This window comes from Hyperolius riggenbachi, chromosome 7, assembly GCF_040937935.1.
Source record: "Hyperolius riggenbachi isolate aHypRig1 chromosome 7, aHypRig1.pri, whole genome shotgun sequence".
Lineage (NCBI taxonomy): Eukaryota > Metazoa > Chordata > Amphibia > Anura > Hyperoliidae > Hyperolius > Hyperolius riggenbachi.
This window is the reverse complement of record NC_090652.1, coordinates 218,059,612-218,080,842: the sequence shown is the minus strand read 5'-3', so window position 1 is coordinate 218,080,842 and position 21,231 is coordinate 218,059,612. Positions and strand designations below refer to the sequence as shown.

General features: G+C 41.9%; 1 protein-coding gene and 1 long non-coding RNA gene across 12 annotated transcripts in view; one reads left to right on the top strand and one right to left on the bottom strand.

Moving 5' to 3' along the window:
* LOC137524840 (potassium voltage-gated channel subfamily H member 8-like) overlaps window positions 1–21,231 on the bottom strand; it is a 795,600-nt gene that overhangs the window by 379,940 nt on the left and 394,429 nt on the right. The window lies entirely within an intron of this gene.
* The window catches only part of LOC137524841 (uncharacterized), a 106,745-nt gene continuing 104,778 nt past the window's right edge, over window positions 19,265–21,231 (top strand). For all 9 annotated transcript variants that reach the window (XR_011022791.1, XR_011022790.1, XR_011022788.1 and 6 more), the window contains exon 1: window positions 19,265–19,819. This is a non-coding gene — a long non-coding RNA (uncharacterized lncRNA). The remainder of the gene's footprint in view (window positions 19,820–21,231) is intronic.

The following is a 21,231-nucleotide window of genomic DNA, read 5'->3' as shown; positions in this document are numbered from 1 at the left end:
CTTGCAGGGTAGAATGCACCCATGTGCCTACTTCTCCCGCAGATTCTCCCCTGCGGAAAAAAACTACGATATCGGCAACAGAGAACTCTTAGCCATTAAGTTAGCCTTTGAGGAATGGCGACACTGGTTAGAGGGAGCGGAGCATACGGTCACGGTTTACACTGACCATAAAAATTTAGAATACATCGAGGGAGCTAAGAGGTTGAGCCCACGCCAGGCTCGCTGGTCATTATTTTTTTCTCGATTCTCTTTCATTATTACGTATACACCGGGTAGCAAGAATACTAAGGCGGATGCCTTGTCCAGGTGCTTTGAGTCAGAGACAGCACAGTCCTCCATTCCAGAGACTATTATTCCCCAAAGGTTGGTACTGGCCGCAACAGAGACTTGGGAGGATTGGAAGGGAACTTTAATTCCCTTCCAACAAGACATTCCAGAAGGAAAGCCCGCAGGAGTGTTGTTCATTCCGCTACCGTTCCGTCTTCAGGTTCTAGAGATGTTCCATACACATAAGAATGCTGGGCATCCTGGAGCATCTAGAACACAGGATCTGGTAGCCAGATGTGCTTGGTGGCCTTCCTTGGCAGCTGATTGCAAGGAATTCGTGAGGGAATGTGCGGTTTGTGCCAAGAGTAAACCCTCCCGGCTGGCACCTGTGGGTACCTTGCAGCCTTTGCCCACCCCGAGTGAGCCATGGACCCATTTGTCCATGGATTTTGTAGGTAAACTTCCCAAGTCAGAAGGCATGTCGGTCATTTGGGTGGTAGTCGACCGCTTCAGTAAAATGGCCCATTTCGTGCCCTTGAAAGGTCTCCCCTCGGCCCAGGAATTGGCTGATTTGTTTATCACACATGTGTTCCGGCTGCACGGTATTCCGGAGAACATAGTGTCGGATCGGGGAGTCCAGTTCATTTCTAAATTTTGGAGGGCATTCTGCCAACTAATGGGTATGAAGCTGTCATTTTCATCGGGCTACCACCCACAGACCAATGGGCAAACGGAGAGAATCAATCAGTCTTTGGAGCAATTCTTGAGGTGCTATGTTGCGGAGACACAGAACGACTGGGTCAAATTTCTGCCTTTCGCGGAGTTCGCACAGAACAATTTAAAAAGCTCCTCCACCGGATTCTCTCCGTTCCAGGTGGTGTCTGGAAGATTGCCCAAGTTCTCACCATTACCTGTGGTCTCCTCTCCGTTTCCAGCTTTGGAAGCCTGGCAGAGATCTTTCAAAGAGATTTGGCGCACAGTGGGGGATAATTTACGAAAAGCTTTTGTTAATCAGAAGGGTCAAGCTGATAAAAGACGTTCAGTAGAGTGGCACTTCAAACCTGGAGACGTGGTTTGGGTCTCTACACGTCATTTGGCTCTGAAACAACCCTCTGACAAACTTGGTCCCAGGTTCGTGGGCCCCTTCCCTGTGACTAAGAAGATCAACAATGTCACATATACCATTGATCTCCCCACCAGCATGCGGGGAGTGAGGTCTTTTCATGTATCACTTCTCAAACCCGCAGTCCAGGGGGGTCCCACTCCTCCTCCTCCTGTCTTAGTCGATGCTCAACCCGAATATGAGATAGAAAAAATCATAGATTCACGTATGGTTCAGAACTCGGTGCAGTATCTCGTACATTGGAAGGGGTATGGCATTGAAGAGAGGCAATGGGTACCTGGGAACCGCATGCATGCAGATGAGTTAGTGAGAGAATTTCATGCTGTACACCCAGAGAAACCTGGAAGGAGCTGTCCGGAGTCCACTCCTCGGGGGGGGGGTACTGTGAGAAAGCGCGGAGGAGCCGCCGCCATGAGCCAGCGGCGGGCGGCTCCTCCCGCAGACAGTAGCCTCATGCACGGAGAGGCAGCCGCCTCCTCTCAGCGTGGGGCGGCTGTCCCCGTGCAGAGGCATGCGGAGCGCGTAGAAACCGCCGCGTCAGACGCGGCGGTTGGGCCGCATGCCTCCGCATTGGGGGCACAGAGCAGGGCTGCTGTGGCTGGGACTCGTAGTCCCTCGGGTTTTAGAGTGACGCGCGCGCGCACACTCAGGGAATCATTTATGACACATTGAAGGGAGTCAGCTGACCAGGCTGGTCAGCTGACTCCAGTACCTCTCCCTATTGGTCCTCCACTGCTGGGGAGGCACTTAGGGTATATATACTGCTGGTGGTTCAGTTGTTCCGTGTCTGGCGTTGCGTTCACATATGTGGGAGCACCCAGATCCGTTAGTCAGATCCGTTAGTGTGCCGGGACCAGCAGGAGCTGTAATCCTACACTAAGTTAGATTCTGTTGATAGCTTAAAGTACTAGTTTGATTGTGATTATATGTTATGACCTTTGCCTGCCTCGACTATCCGTCTGAACTCTGACCTTGTACCTCGTTATTTCTGATACCTGTTGCCGAACCCTGCCTGTACCTAGACTCCGCCTCTGCCTCCTGATTTTGTACTCCGATATTTCTGATACCTGTTGCCGAACCCTGCCTGTACCTAGACTCCGCCTCTGCCTACTGTTTCTGTACCTTATCTGTCAGTGTGTTAACGACTTGGCTTGCCCGACCTCGAGAACCGACCTCACGATTGGAGGCGGTTCTTTGTCCCGTTAGTGACACTTACGCCTGAGTGTCACTTTCGGACTTTCCTTCCCACTGTAAGTCTGACTCCTCCCGTCTCGGAGAGCTCAGACCTGTGGAAGGAATCTGTGCAGTTTTCCTTACTGCACTGAGGCTTGTCCTCCGTATTACTGTTGCACCAATCACTACACTCTACTCAGGTGACCAGAGGTTAGCTAGTATATTGGATTATCGGTGATACTGCAGATCACATATAATCTGATATACGTCTGTATTTCCCGTGATACTGCAGTTCACCGGTAATCAGACCTCTCTGTGCTTCACCGAACGTTACACAGCCCCAGTATTGTTCTGATAATAAGTAATCAAAATATGATTTGTATGGAAGACTTGTGCCCATCTATGTAACAGCCAGTCAAAACTTTAGTATAGTAAAAGATAGTACATTGCATACTATGAATAAAATCATTAATTAATGTACTCACATTTACATTTTTGCTTAAAAAATAGTTTAACCCTCCTGGCGGTAACCCTGAGGTTCGGGGTAAGCCGCGCAGGAGGATTTCTCAGGCCCTCCTGGGCCGATTTGCATAATTGTTTTTTGCTACACGCAGCTAGTATTTTGCTAGCTGTGTGTGCACTCCAATCGCCGCCGCTACCCGCCGATTCGCCGCGCTAGGCTCGCTACATGATTTAAAAAAATTTAAAAAACTGCTGCGCTGCCCCCTGGCGGTTTTTAATACACCGCCAGGAGGGTTAAAGAGGCACTATGGTAAGATATATATTTTAAAAAGTATAAACAAAATTGCATAGTACATCGATGCATTTTATTGCAAATAAAATTCACATTTAAAAAAAAATGATGCCTATTTTAATTATGAATTAATACATTAGGAATTTAATACTAATTTTATATTCAATGAATTTAATTTTCTAATAAATATTTGGAATGTAAGTTCCCAACAGACTTATAGTACAGTATTTTCTCCCACGGGGGAGGATAATGTCATTTCATGTATGATAACGTATTCCCCCTGTGAGGCTATCAAAGTTATGTTGGATCCAACTACTACCATAGTTCATTCGGGAGCACCTGAGACAGCAGAACTGTTTACAGCTTTCTGCGCTGCCCTTAGGGGAGTTCCCCAGGGCAATCTCATAGGCAGGCTCAGGCATAACTAACTCCATTTACCCAATCCCTAGAGATGCGTACTGTACATGTGCAATCCCTGACATGTGCAATGCCCATCTCTGGGGATAGGGCAAATGGAGTTTGTCATAGCTACACATTTGTTTTTACCATTATCCGAGTCATTGTTTTTATCTTTATCACCTTTCAACTTTTTTGGGATAAAATGCATTGACGTCTATGTCACTGCTTATGTCTTAACTGCAAAGTCTCCAACATGTTATTATTACCAAATTTGCTATGAAAATAAAGGTACCGTATTTTTTGGACCATAAGGCAAACTTTTTCTCCCCCAAAAGTGGGGGGATACAGGTAGTGCGTCTTATTGTGCGAATCCAGGAAGTCCCATACCTACACAAACCTGCCGATATGAATACCGCCAATGGGACTCCCTGTTCTGCTGTGCTTCCACAGCCCTGTTTGGCTTGCAGAGTTTACATCTAAGGACAAACAGTGTGTATATCCCACCGAGTGGGATGGCTGCAGCAATCAGTGACAACCGTTCTCCTTCAGGCTTCCCCTAGTGCCTGTTGCATGTCATGACGTGATCAGAGGAAGCCTGAAGGAGTGAAGATGTCACTGATCTCTGCAGCCACCCCCTCCGGGTGAGACACACGCTGATGTTTCTGCTGAGCTATAAACTCTGCACCATCGTAAGGACCTTCCATGCCATACAGGGGAACACTGTAATCAGCTGTTTTGCCACCCGCTGATTGGAGCGCAGGGGACGCTATGTATTTTAGGAGTTCAATCTGATGTTTTCCTGCTTCTTAAAGCCTGTGAGTGTGTAGCAGCATCTATTTGCTATAACAGGAGTTTATGGCTGAAGCCGTAAAGTTGTTTGTACAGGCTGGAATAGGTTTGGAAATTCCAGAAGGCTGTTTAAAGTTAAATACACTGCGACTTGGTAATACCTGTGTCTGCTGCTATCCATGGAGATCATAAAAGACCATCAGATATCCAGAGGTGATAAAAGGCTGTATGCTTGAGCAAGTCTGGTCTAAAGCCTGGTACACACCATGCAATTTCCCATCAGATAGATGGGGTGATAGATAATTTTCGACAGATCTGATCGAATTTCCGATCGTTTTTCTGATTGATTTTCTGATCACTTCTATGCAAATTGATCAGAAAAACTATCGGAAATCAGATCGGACCTGTCGGAAATGATATATTCGACCCATCTGTCTAATGGGAAATACCTTCATTCATGTGACTCTGGCAAAAGGCATCCCTAGTATTTCAGTGAAGATCTGGATCAGGATTTCACAAGGAAGTTTGATGTTCAAAGCTACACACATCACTAGAAAAATACATTGTAATTAAAGCAAGCTTGCTTTGATGGCTGTATGAGTGAAGTGTAGTGTATGTGAGGTGGTTTGCTGAGAATGTTCAGTAGTGTCTCACATAAAGCAGTCTGTTTGCTGGATTACTGTGGCTTGTCTCCGGGCATTGTGCTAACTGCTTGCTCTGCTTTAAGAACTGCATGTTCTGGCTTTACCAGTTCCCTAGCAGGTGGTCTATCTGTGCTTGTAGTGTGGGTTACTAAGTGCATCTGTGGCTGAACATGGCCTATGGAATTGTGTTATTCACCCCCTTGTCTCCCTCAAGCTCCACAAGTCGCCCCTGAACCATAGATACATGAGGTTTCATTTTTGGGGGGGGGGTTTCGTGGTTTTTGTCTTCTAAACCTAGGTGTGTATTATGGTAAGGGGTGTCCAATGGTCTGAAAAATATGGTAACTTACTGGAAAAAGTATTTTTTTTTTGGGGGGGGGGGGGTATTGTGGTGAACTTTAGCTCCTTAGCATGTCTATGCTTAAATGTACAATTTTTTTCCCCTTAGTCAATTGGTAAAAGTTTGGAAATTTAAAGTGAAAGTACACCTTTAAATGTCCTGATTGTAGAGATGCCCTACCGAAGTTGAAACTCCCCCCTTTTGCTAATCCTAGACCAAGTTTTGGTTGCTGGGATTCAGACAATCTCGCAGCATTTACAATGATTTCACTGCTCAAATCAGGGATTTCTATAGCTAATAAACTCCCTGCAAAGAAATGGTATCCCTGTTTTGTGGTGGAAAAGTGATGAGTGCAGACGTGCATCAGGGGTTTTTCTTCAGTCATTATCAAGAGGACATTAGTGAGGGAACATTGATAAAATGAAGTCTAAGAAATTCGATTTTTTTTCTTAATTATGTCATTGTTAATTTATTTTTAAACCTTTGTGCAAGGGCCATTTTATACTTATTAAATGTTGGGGTCCCCTTGATATTTAAGGGAACTTCTGAAATCCACCATCGGTCACCCCTCCATGCGCACCCCCCCCCCCAGCCTTATGCCATATGTGTGGGGTAAATCTCCTCTGCTGTCCCCCACCTTTGCAGACTGACCTTAATTATATGGACCATGTAGGTTGGTACTCTCAATGGTGGAGCTTCACTCTCTCAGGTCCCATTTTCCCTGGCTAATATCAGTTCACATGGGAACAATAGAATAAATGTGCTCATAAGGACCTCCCACTAACCAGTATTTAAACGTGTACTGTCACTTTAAATTTTAAAAGTTTCACCAATTGACTTGAGAGCCAAAGCTAAAAACGATGTTTTCCCCCTCAAATTTAAATTTTTTTTTGCTAAAATAATCTACAAGGTCTTATGTAAATGAAACAAAAATGTGATTTTCCTGCAACTGGCCTTGATCTATATGGCAAAATAATGCAATTGCAGTTAACTCTAAAATTTGGCACCATAGACTTCAATGCAAAAAGTCTGGATTAAAATTTCGATTGTAACAGCAAATTCTGGCTTTCCAGGTTCCGGAATAGGACTGGGAAATTTAGACTCGGAAACCAGAAATCAGAAAGAAAGCTTGTTTAAAAGGTATTCCTTTTGCAGAACTTTATTTTTCTACCTACAAACCAGAAAGCTGAATTTCATCCCTTGTGCCTAATCTTTCATCTACTGCATCCAATAATCAGGTGGAATTTCAAAACAACAAGAGGGAGACATAACCAATTGAAATTGATATTTACTGGATCAATCATAAAATACACTATATATAAATTGAGTTTAAAATCAATGGTGTGTCTACATATTTCCACTCCCTTTTTTTTTTACTAAATATCAAAGATAAATTTATTGAAATGTGTGCATACATATACATGTTGAAAGGTTTTGATAAAGCTATGGGACAGCTTATATTTTTTGAATCAGGGACTGTGGCCCTTATTCAATTCACCCCTAAGTCTCCTAAGTTTTCACACCTTATTAATAAAATGGCTTTTAAGCCACCAGTGAGCAAGAAAATACTCAGAATAATTTTGGCAGTACTTTTTCACCTACTTTTTGGTACTTTTTCTATTGCAGTGTGCTGAAAAGCTAGTTTAAACAGAAAACAAAGTATCTTCTACGAGAAAACTTAGGAGAAGACGTTAATAGAATAATTTCCTCTCCCTCTAGATTGTAAGCCTTTGGGCAGGGTCCTCCTCCTTATGCCTACTACCTATTCACGCACCTCCATTACTGTACACCCATCCTATGGATCTGAGTGAACTCTTGAGTGAACTCGACTTGCCTAATCTCCATGCTCCCCTCCAGTGACTGACTAAGCATTACCTTGTTATCATACTGTGCTGCGTGATCTGTTTTTTCTTATATTTCTGTATAGTCTTATTGCTGTATGTCACTCCTAAATATTGTCTGTAACCTTAACTAATGTACAGCGCTGCATAATATGTTGGCGCTTTATAAATACAATAAATAATAAGAGGCTGTCTCTTTCAATTAAAATTCTTTGATCCTTGCAAATAACAATAAAAAGCGACACCTGCTGTATTCAAAATACCCTTCACCAGAAGTGGACTGGCCTCATGCAATCACACCACAGTGTTTCCCTTGGATTCACAATATCCACAGCTATTATTTCTGCTTTTGGCCATAACATAAGAGAAAGAACTTGGTGTCATCTTGCATCTTTATGTGTAGACTGTATTCTTAGTTTATGGAGCCTTTGAACTCTGCACACAATGCAGGAAACCTCTTCTCAGCTGTTTTAGTGGTTGCTTAATTATTTTTCCATTTAGTTGTATGGTGGTTGAATTGAAGCGGTGGCCATACGATGTGATCTGATGTTACATTTTTATCTCAGCTGTTTTCATAATCTTGCCTCACACTTTCATATTTTTTTAACGAAACAATTTTCACTAGTAACATGTACTTTAGAAAAAATATATTATTTTGCAAACAATAGGTCAGTGACATTATTTATGTATAATAATCATCTTCATCATTAGTACAGTATGTTCTCTGTCGGTGCAAATAGACATGCATTGCTAATGTCAACTAGGCAGCATAGCAGTTAAAGGGATTTGCAGGGGAGCATTGGACCTTTTGTGTATTCATGGTCCATCAGGTTGGTAGGTCAGAAGAAGTCAGAAGCCAGGAAAGAGACAGGAATAACATTGGGAAGCACGGTGGAATAGTGATTAGTACTCTTGCATTGCAGTTCTAGGTTCTGAGTTTGATTCCTGGGAGGCACACAATGTGAATGAAGTGTGTATTTTCTCTGTGTGTGTGTGTGTATTGTTCTGGTTTCCATCCCAAAAACACAATGGTAAACAATTTAGCCCATAAGCCCCTTTGAGAGACAAATGTGGAAGGTTTATATACTCTGCTGTGCTCTGTTGTTATTAATATTGAGAAGACATAGCTAACCCTCTTGGTAGTAAAACACAGTATTATGATCTTTATGAAAGTCTATCTTTCCAGAAAAAGGAAAATAATGTTCCAATGGACTGTCTTTTGGAGTTGTGGAGTCATTTCTTGGCACTGCACAGGCAGCCAAGCTGATGATCACAAACGGCCATGTTACTGTGCAGTGAGCCAATATATTTATGACCAGATTGGAGAGAGAGATAGGAAATCCCAGACTGTAAAATGTTGTCTATGCTGAAGGATCATAAATGACAGGTATATTTTCTGAAAGGAACGTTTATCACACCGTCATGCATATATACAGTTATTGAAAAGTTACACTCTGTGTGTTGGCTTTCTATCTCAACTCCGTAGTAAGATATTCATTTCTTGAACCTTAAAATATAGAATGAAAATAACCTCCTGCTTACCAGAATGTATTTTAAACAAACTAATCAAAATGGCTATGTAGGAGATGCCACCACCCATCTAGGCTGAACGCAGTTCCAAAAGGCAAGTACCACAAGATTAGATGGAACTATTCACATAATCAATGATCACAAGGACCAAAGTATAAATACGTATTACTGCAGCGATGTATTAGTTGGGTGCTGGGATAAGCCGATAATAGTAAAATATCAGCCTACTTGGCACCTGTCCTAACCATAACCCTTCCGTTTAAGTGTCTAACCTAAATCTTTCCACTAATGCCTAATCCTAACCTCCTGGAGGTGCTTAACCTAAACCCCCCTACCTAATGCCTAACCGTAATCCCTCCTAAAATATTTTATTGGTAAGGTCTGAAATAATCTTCTTGGATAAAACTTAGGAGAAAAGTAACTAGGACATGGGCCTATGTCTAAAATCAAACAATAGTCTCAATTCACTTAGGGCAGTTTGATAAAAATAATTTTGTTCGGTAAAATACCACATTTGGTATTTTACACTTTTTTTTTCCAAATTCACTAAGAATTCCTCCCAATGTGGTAGAAGTTGAGTAATTTACCGACCGAACATGCTTCAGTTCACGAAGCTCTGGTCTGGTAGGCTTACTTACCAGCTGTGGAGCAGGTCAGCTGTTAGGTAGGACACTGTGTGCATGAGTTGTCATCCCTTTAGATGTGCTGCAGCCACCAGAGGGAGTTCTTCTGTATGCCAGAATACACATGTGCACATCTAAAGGGATGCAGAAAAGCCTCAAAAAATGTCTCTTTCTCCTTCACTCTGAGAGTAAAGTCCTGCCTTCCATTGTATCGGACCAAATCAAAGTAAGAAGCAGCGCTGTGTAGCTCTTCCTATTGGCTGCCTGGCTCTCCCTATTGGCTGTCTGTCAATGTAACTGCACAGAGAGAGCATGGAGAGTGTGAATTATTGGCTGGTAAGAGCTGGAGAAAAATATGGAACACTTTTGTTTGATTTACCGGATGCAAAAATCTATGTGAATTGCATTTCCTTGACATTTATTGAGGCTTTTACCGCACAAGTCAGTAATTTACCTCACTAGTCGGTAATTCCTATTTTCTGTGCAGTAATAGTTTTAGCGAATTGGAATTTGGGAAGGTGTTTGGTAAAGTCAGCTGTTTTCTGCATTACCGAATGCAGTAATGCTTAGTGAATTACAGTATGTGTACCTGGCATGGTACATGGTGCATGTGCAGCACAAGAGGGAGGCCTCATAGCTTATGTACTGCATAGAGCAGTATAAAGCTGGCAACCAAGGCAGGGAGAGGAATACTTTATCATAATTCTGGTGTAATCTGAACTAATATTGAATGGTGTAGTGTGGAAATATGGTAAATGATCAGAATGAGGTAGATATACAATTGGTTCCAGTAAGCGCTTAACGGCCATATGACCTTTATTGTGGTCTGGTAACTTTTCACACCTTTACTTATGTACATGGCTATGAGTCTCATTTTAAACTAGAATTTTTAGCAGACGTAGTAATTGACTGATGCAGCAATACAAATACAAATCCTAGAGTTTTAAGCTCATCTGAACAAATGGTAACAATTGAATCAGTACGGAAATGTGTCCAAGATAAGTCTATTTGAAAGAGCTTTTTTTTTCATTTGGTTAAATCTGTATTTTAAAGTTAGCATAAAATATGAATATAATCTCTATTGACTTCTCAGCATTTCACTGATTTGGCTACAAGCAGCAAAACAAAAAATAGATCATAGCTGAAAAAAAAGTAATATTTTTTTCTGAACTACATAATTCAAAGAAGACATATAGTACATTAAATATCTTGGTTTCAGCACCTGAATCACTTCCTATAGTTATATATTGGGGTATATTGGTATGTAACCTCGCCGTTCCAGTGATGCTTAGCATAGACTGGTTATTTTGCATAATTCTCCACCCAGAGCATTCTGGTAGACCAGAGATCTTTTCTACTGGCTGTAGAACTCTAAGTAAATGAACATTCAGCAGACATCACCTGCCAGTATATAAGATGTTGCCGCCTGTGATACATTTCATAAAGTAAATAAGGGAAAGGAAAGATTTTACAATGGGCTAAAACTGACTACATGAATATTATAAAAATGATAAGCAATATTATTCAGCGCTCGATCCCTAAAAATGTGGCTTTTGCCCGTCGCCCAAAACGCCACATTTAACACCCACAAAGCATCCGTGTAAACCAGCCCTAAGTTAGCCGAGAGCATGGTGGTGTTTCAGCATCCTCTGTGAGTTGTTGCCAATGCCAGCCTGCTTTGTGTACCAACCACCCCTGTATCTCTCTCCATAGATATTTTAAATGTAACAGTTTTTTTCATCAAAATGGACCTGTAACGTAAACCTGAACTGAAATTAAACCAATGCGATGAACAATTGTATCTACAGTTGTACTTCTAAATAAGGCTTTTCTAAAATTCCACAATTTTATTTTGTGATTAAAAGATAAAACTGTATCTTTAATGTTTTTATTGTCTCAGCTGAATGACACAATCTCTCTGTTGTGCACCATCATTAACTGTTGACCTTTTTTATCCAACAACAACAAAAAATGAGTCTAAATTAAATGTACAACACCATAATAAGTGCCCCATCAGATACAAATAGACTGTATAGAACCACGAAGAAAAGATCATCTGTATGGGCCATAATATAAACTCCATGAAATGCAAAAGCTTCATAAGCATGATCTTTATTAACAATCATGCTTATGAAGCTTTTGCATTTCATGGAGTTTATATTATGGCCCATACAGATGATCTTTTCTTCTTGACCTTTTTTATCCACTCTCCAATCTCAAGATTTTTGTTGTTGTTAAGTTTTTTTTATTAAGGTGTTTTACATACACAGAATAACAACCATTACAGTTTGAACTACACACAACAACCAAAAAAGCCAAGTGGTAACAGATATAAAAAAGAACATTTAAAATGTACAGGTTGAGATAACCATCTTCTTACTTAGACTGCCTGTAAAGCAATGACCTCAGCCAAAAATAGAAAATATATAACATCTTTACAATGCCAATTTAGTAACATGGGATGAAACCCATAGTTCTCACAAATATAAAATCAGCTAGACAGCTAAATATGTAAACAAATAAAGAAAAAGGTAGAAAGTCAACCAATATAACATAGCAAACTGACACTTAATTTATCAGATATAAAGTCTGTATCAAACACTCCATAACATTGTAGGGCAAGCCTAGTTTTGGAGGTTACACATTTAGAAGCTGTTTTGGGGGGAACTAACAGCACCCAGGAGTGGAACTTCAGTTAAATGATAGGGAGAGTTGTAGTGTTAACCACTTGCCGACCGCGCACTCATACCGCACGTCGGCAAAGTGGCAGCTGCAGGACCAGCGACGCACATCTGCGTCGCCGGCTGCAGGCTAATTAATCAGGAAGCAGCCGCTCGCGCGAGCGGCTGCTTCCTGTCAATTCACGGCGGGGGGCTCCGTGAATAGCCTGCGGGCCGCCGATCGCGGCTCGCAGGCTAAATGTAAACACAAGCGGAAATATTCCACTTTGTTTACATTTGTACAACGCTGCTAACAGTAGCAGCGTTGTACTGGATCAGCGATCCCCGGCCAATCAGCGGCCGGGGATCGCTGTCACATGACAGGCAGGAGCCTGTTAGAGGCTGCGCAGGACAGATCCATTCCTGTGCAGCCTCCGATCTCCGGGGATGAGGTGCCCCCCCGCCAGCCACATGCAGGCAGGAGCGATCAGACCCCCCCCAGCACATCATCCCCCTAGTGGGGAAAAAAGGGGGGCGATCTGGTCGCTCTGCCTGGTGTTTGATCTGTGCTGGGGGCTGTAGAGCCCACCCAGCACAGATCAGCAAATACAGCGCTGGTCCTTAAGGGGGGGGTAAAGGCTGGGTCATCAAGTGGTTGAGGAAGCAGCTAGCTTAGAGACAGACAGGACGAATGTGCTTCCATTTCTTTATTTTTCTTTTTAACTATAATGTTCCCTGAAGTATAATGCCATTTGTAAACTGAAAATTGGTGTTAAGTATTACTTCTGTTTGTGAAGGGGTCAAGGCAGATTTCCAAAGATCTGAAATAAGTTTACAATATGTGAGGTCAGATATCTGTCTTTATTAGGGAGGTTGAGAATGGCCATTTGGGGAGTGATTTTAACATTCTAGGCCCATATGCAATTAACTTTTTCTCCTGAGTTTTCTCTAATGTGATACTTTAAATTGTGTCAATAAAATGCCTTTTAAACCACCAGAAGGCAAGAAAATGCTGAAAATAATTTTAGTAATAATTTTTCACCTACTTTTTGATACTTTTGCAATTGCAAAGTGCTGAAAAGTTATTTTAAATAGAAGATGAAAAATTATCCCCTAGGAGAAAACTCAGGAGAAAAACATAATTGCATAGGTGCCATGGTTGAGAATAATTATTCTATAAAGTGTCAGAAGTAGTACATTTTGGGCATTGTCTGAAAATATGGACACCTATGTGCCTCTCTGGACCCATTGCCCTCAATTCCCTAAGATCATGCTGATGATAATAAGGCAAGTGAAAACTTTTTACCACACAAGGGGCTTGACTCACTAAACCGTGATAACTCAATGCATGGCCACGCTAAAGTTTTCACGCGCATTTTCGCAAAAGCGCGCATACATTTGTAATTGCACGTGAAAACTCGTGATTGTGCGTGGAAATTAAAACGCTAGCGCAGCCATGCTATGAGTTATCACGGTTTAGTGAATCAAGCCCATAAATCTGTATTTTCAGTGTTAATTCACTAAAGAAGCTTGCCTTAACATTAACCACTTCAGGACGAGAGCAATTTTCACGTATCAGCACTGCTTCCATTAATTCCTCATTCGTCAATACCTTTATTACTACTAATCACACCTAAATTATCTATATATTGTTTTTTTTTCAGGAAAAATTAGGCTTTTAGTGTGTGAAAATTTTGTTTAGTAATTACCTTATTTTCTATGCATTTTAAAGGGAAATTAAGGTATAAAAAATAGAAAAAAACACACTATTTCTCCATTTACATCTAATATAGCTTTACAATAAACAGTGCTAAATATAAGTTAAACCCACAAATTTTATTTACTCATCCATCCTGGTTTTTACAACCCAAGCTTTAAGACACACCAAAATGTATTCTACAACTCTTTACAGTTAAAAGGATACCACATATGCCTAATTTAGTAACAAACTGGTGGTGCCATCTCCACAACTACACTGGACAAATACTTTTGTCCAGGTCTGGTGTAGTGAAGTTACCACCTCTGTAGTTATTTTCACAAGCAGTATATAAGGAGGGAATGAGCAATTGAAGGCAGAATGTAGCGCCACCCCCCCAGCCCCCCCCCCCCACTGCCAGGACGATTACAAAGTGTATGTGTGTGCGCCTTGGTTTGTGAATTTCTGTGTGTGTGCCTCTGTGTGTGAATTTCTCTGTGTGTAAACCAGTAAAAATAAAGTAGACAGCCCAGAATGCTTCACGTTACATTGCAATCTGCAGTACAGCTCAGGCCAGGTGATAACTTTTCACACATTACACTTGCTTCCCTCTCTTTGAATTAACAGCCTGTCTTTAACTTTAGAATTCTGTAGTTATTTTAAGTATTGAAACGTTAACTTTAGAGATCTCTCCTTATTTTAACTACTTAAAGACTGGGTAACGCCCATGGGCGTGACCGCAGCAGCAGCCCCAGGACCGCCTAATGCCAATTGGCATCAAGTCCTGGGGCTGCAGTTTGCAGGAGATCGCGCACATCTCCTGCTTGGGGAGCGGAGATCCGCCCCTCCTTCAGTCTTCGACGATTGCCGCTCGGAAGACTGTTAGATGGCAAAACCGCCGTCTTTCTACTGAGTACAGCGCTGCAATCGGCAGCAGCGCTGTACTGGGGACAGCCGTGTGACACCCCTGTCACACAAGAGAGCCAATCGCATCATTGTCTGGCTGGGGGGAGGGAGCAGGGGGACAATAAAAACAAAAAGAGCACATTTTATAAAAAAAAAACAACGTAAATATTTATATTAAAAACAAACAAACACGGGGGGGGGCAATCAGACCCCACCAACAGAGAGCTCTGTTGGTGGGGAGAAAAGGGGGGGGGATCACTTGTGTGCTGCTGAGTTGTACGGGCCTGCAGCTATGCCTTAAAGCTGCAGTGGCCCATTTAGTTAAAATTGCCCTGGTCTTTAGGGGGGGTTTACCACTGCAGTCCTTAAGTGGTTAAAGACAGAGGAGTTAACTTTAGGTTTGCCTGAGGTAAATTGTTTAGTGAATACTACATGCCTTATCAGCATGCCTTATCTGTTTTTACTGATAACAGTAAAAACAGCTCAGAAACATTATAAAAGACATTACATTTTAGCCTTTGTTTAAACTTACATGAGAGAGGGCAGGTTTCCATACAGAGATTATAGAATCTTATGATGCTTATAAACATGTGACACAATCAGTTAAGATACAGTAGCAGACTATTTGCTTTATTAGGAGGCACCATGGTCTCTGATATTGAAAGATGTCTGATTTGTAAAAAATAAATAAAGATGCACTCAGAATAGTTTATCTGCCCTGCAAGAGTTTTGCAAGAGTTTTATCCTTAGTAATTAGTTATCAATGAGAGTTGCTGTCCCACTCAAGTCTCATGGAAGATAAAGTAGCATTTGCATACCTGAATTCCTAGCACTTATAAAAAAAAATTGCAGTCTAGTTCTTTGTGGGTGTGGAACTGTAAATACACATGTTTATCCCGTCATGTCACATTAGTGACATCAGTTCAGATACCTTTTAAAAGAGCACTGTGACAAAAAATGTTAAATTGTAAAATACTGAACATCTAGAGCAGTGGTTCCCAACCTTTTCCGGCCCGGGGAACACTTTCTGATCATATTTTTCTCCGGGGAACGGCGGGGGGCGCGCGGCTGTTTGCGCGACCTAGTGGACAGTGCCGTGTGTAGCAGGCTATGGGGGGGGGGCTGGGGTGCATAGCTAGCATAGTTGCCCCAGTATAGGGAGTTTATTTGCCCCAGTATGGTTAGTATAGTTACCCCAGTATAGTGCCCCAGTATAGCTAGTATAGTCCCAGTATGGATAGGTAGTGCCCCAGTATAGGTAGGTAGTATAGCTAGTATAGTGCCCAGATAGCTAGTATAGTGCCCAGATAGCTAGTATAGTGCCCAGATAGCTAGTATAGTGCCCAGATAGCTAGCATGGTGCCCAGTATAGCTAGTATAGTGCCCAGCATAGCTAGCATAGTGCCCAGTATAGGTAGGTAGTGCCCCAGTATAGCTAGTATAGTGCCCCCAGTGTAGCTAGTTTAGTTGCCCCCAGTATAGCTAGTTTAGTTGCCAGCAGTATAGCTAGTTTAGTTGCCCCCAGTATAACTAGTTTAGTTGCCCCCAGTATAGCTAGTTTAATTGCCCCCAGTATAGCTAGTTTAGTTGCCCCCAGTATAGCTAGTTTAGTTGCCCCCAGTATAACTAGTTTAGTTGCCCCCAGTATAGCTAGTTTAGTTGCCCCCAGTATAGCTAGTACAGTTCCCCCCAGTATAGATGCCCAGGAGGGGGGAAGCAGCGCTAAAAGGAGGGGCAGTGGAGGCAGCGGTGGGGAGGGGGGAAATATCTCCCCCTCCCTCACCTGGGACCCCTCCTTCTGCCTCTCTCCCCCTCCATTTATCGGTGGCAAGTGCGGGCTCGGCGGCGGGGAGACACGCGGAGAATTACTCACCACTTCCGCGTTCCAAGTCCCGGCAGCGTCATGTCGTCAGATCTCCGCCTTCAATGCCGCCCACTGTGCTTCCTGATTAGCGGAAGCACAGTGGGCGGCATTGAAGGCGGAGATCTGACGACATGACGCTGCCGGCGCTTGGAACGTGGTGTGGTGAGTAATTCTCCGCACGTCTCCCTGCCGCCGAGCCCGCACTTGCCACCGATAAATGGAGGGGGAGAGAGGCAGAAGGAGGAATCCCAGGTGAGGGAGGGGGGGGATATTTCCCCCCTCCCCACCGCTGCCTCCACTGCCCCTCCTTCTAGCGCTGCTTTCCCCCTCCTGTGTTCTACAGTAGGAACGCCACGGCACACCAGGCAACATGCCGCGGCACACTAGTGTGCCGCGGCACAGCGGTTGAAAAACGCTGATCTACAGTATAAACATACACATAAGATATACATTCATCCCGGAGTAAAATGTACTGCAATGACTTTCTTTTTATATAGTGGTTACTTCCAATAGCTGTTATTAATTGATGGCTGTGAAAGCTCCATGATGGACGAGTCCATCTCCTCTTAGGGGATTTTCAGGGTTTTCATTATTTTCAAAATTACTTACTGCACAACAACAATAGCAGTTGCCCAGTCCACTTTCCTGAATAGTAGCAGGTTAGTTGGCCAGCCAGCATCTCTGTAAAGGTCCTTGCTAGGGAGTGCCTTGAAAAAAAAATTAAAACCTTGAGGTTCCCCGATAAGGTTATGGACAAGTCTAAAATGTGCCAAAAAGAGGTTCGGAGCAGTCAAATTAGAAATACTGACTGTAGGTGACAGCTAGATAGGAAATCATTCATTTGAACGCAATTTTGCAAAACAAATTTCAGAGCAATATCTAAAGGAATGTGCATTTTTACACATTCTTTTGAGAAAAATTGCTCTAAACATGGTAAAGGCAGCACATTTTGGATTTTGTAAGAATTGAAATACTGAAATGAGAACGCCCTCATAGGGTGACGACTGCGCTTTGCCCATCGGCATGTGAACGAGCCCTAATAAGAATTTTTAAAATATTTGCCTACAAAACATGCAAAAAGTAAATTTGAGTTTAAGATTTGTTTCCAAGTTATTCCTTCTGTGTTCAAAGAAAGATATGTTCTCTTACAGTTATTTGCCTTAGGCACCCAATGTTATGAAGTAGGCCTGATGCCAGTAAAAACACAATTTCAATCAAAAATAGTCCCATAAACTTAAGCCAGTAGAATCTTAAAAATTATCTTTATAAAATTCACAACTACAGACAGCATTGAAAATGTGCATGACATAGTGGATGTTTCATAACTCAATGTAGGCAGCCTAAACAGATGGTAGAACAGGCATGGGCAAACTTGGCCCTCCAGCTGTTAAGGAACTATAAATCCCACAATGCATTTGCCTTTATGAGTCATGACTGTGGCTGTCAGACTCCTGCAATGCATTGTGGGACTTGTAGTTCCTTAACAGCTGGGGGGCCAAGTTTGCCCGTGCCTGTGGTAGACCCTCAGCTCCCATCCCAAAATCTTCACATCCCTGGTGTGGGATGGAGGAAAGGAAATAAGAGATGAAGAGCTAGGAAAAGTGAGCCATTACAAAGAAGCAAAAAAAAAAAAAAACAAAGTAGAGAAAATTGAAAAGTGAGATCGACAAAAAAGTTGAGTGTTATGCTCCTTTTCTCTCTTCTAGGAATTCAATTTGAGTTTTGCAGTAAACCAGAGGTGGGAATCAGAAGCAGAAGCTTGTTTTTGCTCAAGTTGTTTTGCAGCTTGGAGCTCAAGCCGTGAACAGAAAACACTTTCTACAGCAAGCCTCCCTGAAGACATTAGTATTGAGAAGATGTATCCTACAATGTATTAAGTTACTGCTGTTTGTATTTGACGACATACTTTCTAGGTCACACAACCTGCTGTTATACATAAAATCTACAAGTTTAACAAGTTTATATGCACAAAGTTTTGGCAATCTGAATTGCTTAAAGTACCACTATCGCAGAAAATGGTAAAATTTGAAAAAAGGATGTAAATACATACAAATTAGAGGTATGTTTCTTCCAGAGTAAAATGAGCTATAAATTACCTGTCTCCTATGTTGCTGTCACATACAGGTAGAAAGCTGAAGGAACTGACAGGATTTTGACTAGTCCATCTCTCCATAGGAGACTAAGTATTTCAGTTATCCTTTCCAAAAGCACTTCCTGAAAAGGATCTATACAAAGTGCAGGCCAGTCCCCCCCAACCCACGCACCCACCTGCACACTATTCTGACAGTTGGACCGAGCAACCGCTGTTCACTAAGTGCTTTTGAAAATGCAGACAACCCTAATAATCCCTTTTTAGTAGTTGGGCTAGTCCAAAGCCTGTCAGTTCTGTCAGATTTCTACTACCTATTTTAAGTGACAGCAAAATAGGAAATTAGTGATAGCACATTTTACTCTTGGAGAAATGTACTTTTATTTATGTGTTTTCATGTGTTTTAAATTGTGCACAGACATGCCTTGATGATGTTGGACTCAAGTTACATAGTTTTCTAGGTTGCAAAAATAGACATGTCTGTCAAGGTCAATCGTTTGACTGTAACTGCACCTCAATCCTGAGGAAAGAAAGCCAGTAAAGAAATTAACTGAATCAACCATTTAAATAACTCTTGCTCAGCTGCTATTGATTCCTCAACCCAAGCACCCCCTAATTATCACCTTGTAGGGTCTTCAACTTTGTGGTTGTGAGTGACCTTCTCTCTGTCAAGACCGCAAGTCTTTTCACAAGCATTTGATCCTGGCTGTTCTGGCACTGCTCAACACCCCTATCCATGCCGTAAAATGGCCATAAGCCATACGATTAAAAGATCCAATTTTTCACAAATTCGATCATTTCGATTGGTTGTCCAGAAAAATTGAGAGCTTTTATTTGTTTCCGGAGATTGGACATGACATTTCAGACCGTTTACTTCGAGAAAAGTGCCAACCAGGTCACCAATGCATGTCCAATAATTGTAACTTTATACGTATATGGTGCAAAAAATATTCATTAAGCTTTATTAAACAATCCAATAAAAAACAATCATAAAAACAGATTAAAAACTCCAGATTCAAACCAATGATTGTTGGCTCTCTTCAGCCTCTTTTGAAGCAGCAGAACGGCTGCGACCACTTCAGGCATCTCCCTCTCCCGGCTTCCAGCACACATAAGCTCCGGTAAGGCCACCTTAATACACACTTTGTGCACTTTACTGCATTATCTTGCCTAAGCACTTTCTTCAGCAAATATTTTGCACAGTGGTGTTTTCTGCATGGGACCTGCGTGGGGGTGGTGGGGGGGAGGGGGGGAGGGGGGGTCTGTGTGTATGTACATCTCCAGGTTTTTTTCCTGGAGTTGGATATGCACGCAGCTCCTGCACGCAGTTATATGTTTATGTATATTATCTATTGTGAAGTAATGTTATATATCTTTCACAAGCACGAGGCACTTTACGTTTGAGTGTATTGTTGTTATATTTTCCTTGTTTATTTTTTGTAGTTTTTGCACAGGTTGCATTTGCTTGGATAATTATTCAGTTCAGCACTTTACTTGTATTTGGTCCCTTTTTTGCACTATATTTTAGTAGCCTGCTGTGTATGCTCTTTAAATATGATTGTAGGTGTTATACTATATATTTGATGTGTGCTGGAATACCAACAATCATTGGTTTGAATCGGGAGTTTTTAATCTGTTTTTCTGATTGTTTTTATTGGATTGTTTAATAAAGTTTGATGAATATTTTTTGCACCATATACGTGTAAAGTTACAGTTATAGGACATGCATTGATGACCTGGTTGGCACTTTTCTTGAAGTAAACGGTTAGTTATTAGCCAAAAGGGTCATTTACCTTGAGCAGTTATATATTGGGCCCCAGGGCCCTTATCGCCTTTTTCTGTTGAATTCCATGACATTTCAGACCAACTTTATCAAGAATTGTATGGGGTGTGATGGATTGCTAATTACTTGATGTACAGTTCCAATCATTTTTTTTCTGAGCTTTCAATTATTTTATTCATGATTGGGGAAACATAGGAGAAACACATTTAACATAGGTGTGTGGTACATTGGTCAGATTTTTTAATTGTTAAATCAGTCCGAAAAATTGATTGCCGTTCTTGAATTGAACAGATTTTTAAAAAATTGTAGTGTGGCCACTTATACTCTTTAAGAAAACTCCACAGCTGACTGAGTAGCAGGACAGCTATGCCTCCCCATCACTATTCCCTAACCCACATCCCACAAGCTTCTGTGTAATTACTGTGAGGGTAGGACAGAGTATTGATGTAGCCATGTCCCCACATACACAAATATAAAACAATGGAAAGGAGAGTGTGGGGCTGTAACAACACTGCCCTACCTTCCATGGAGTAAAAAGAAAAGGTGTGAGGGGTTGTATGTGATATACTGATATACACACTCCCACAAAACACAGCAGAAAGCCAGCCACAACTTCAGAAGAACCCGTAGTGTACACTGGGATAGATCACTGGCTAACACTGAAATGGCATTCGATAAGGAGGAATATACATATATACATACATACATACATACATACATACATACATATATATATATATATATATATAT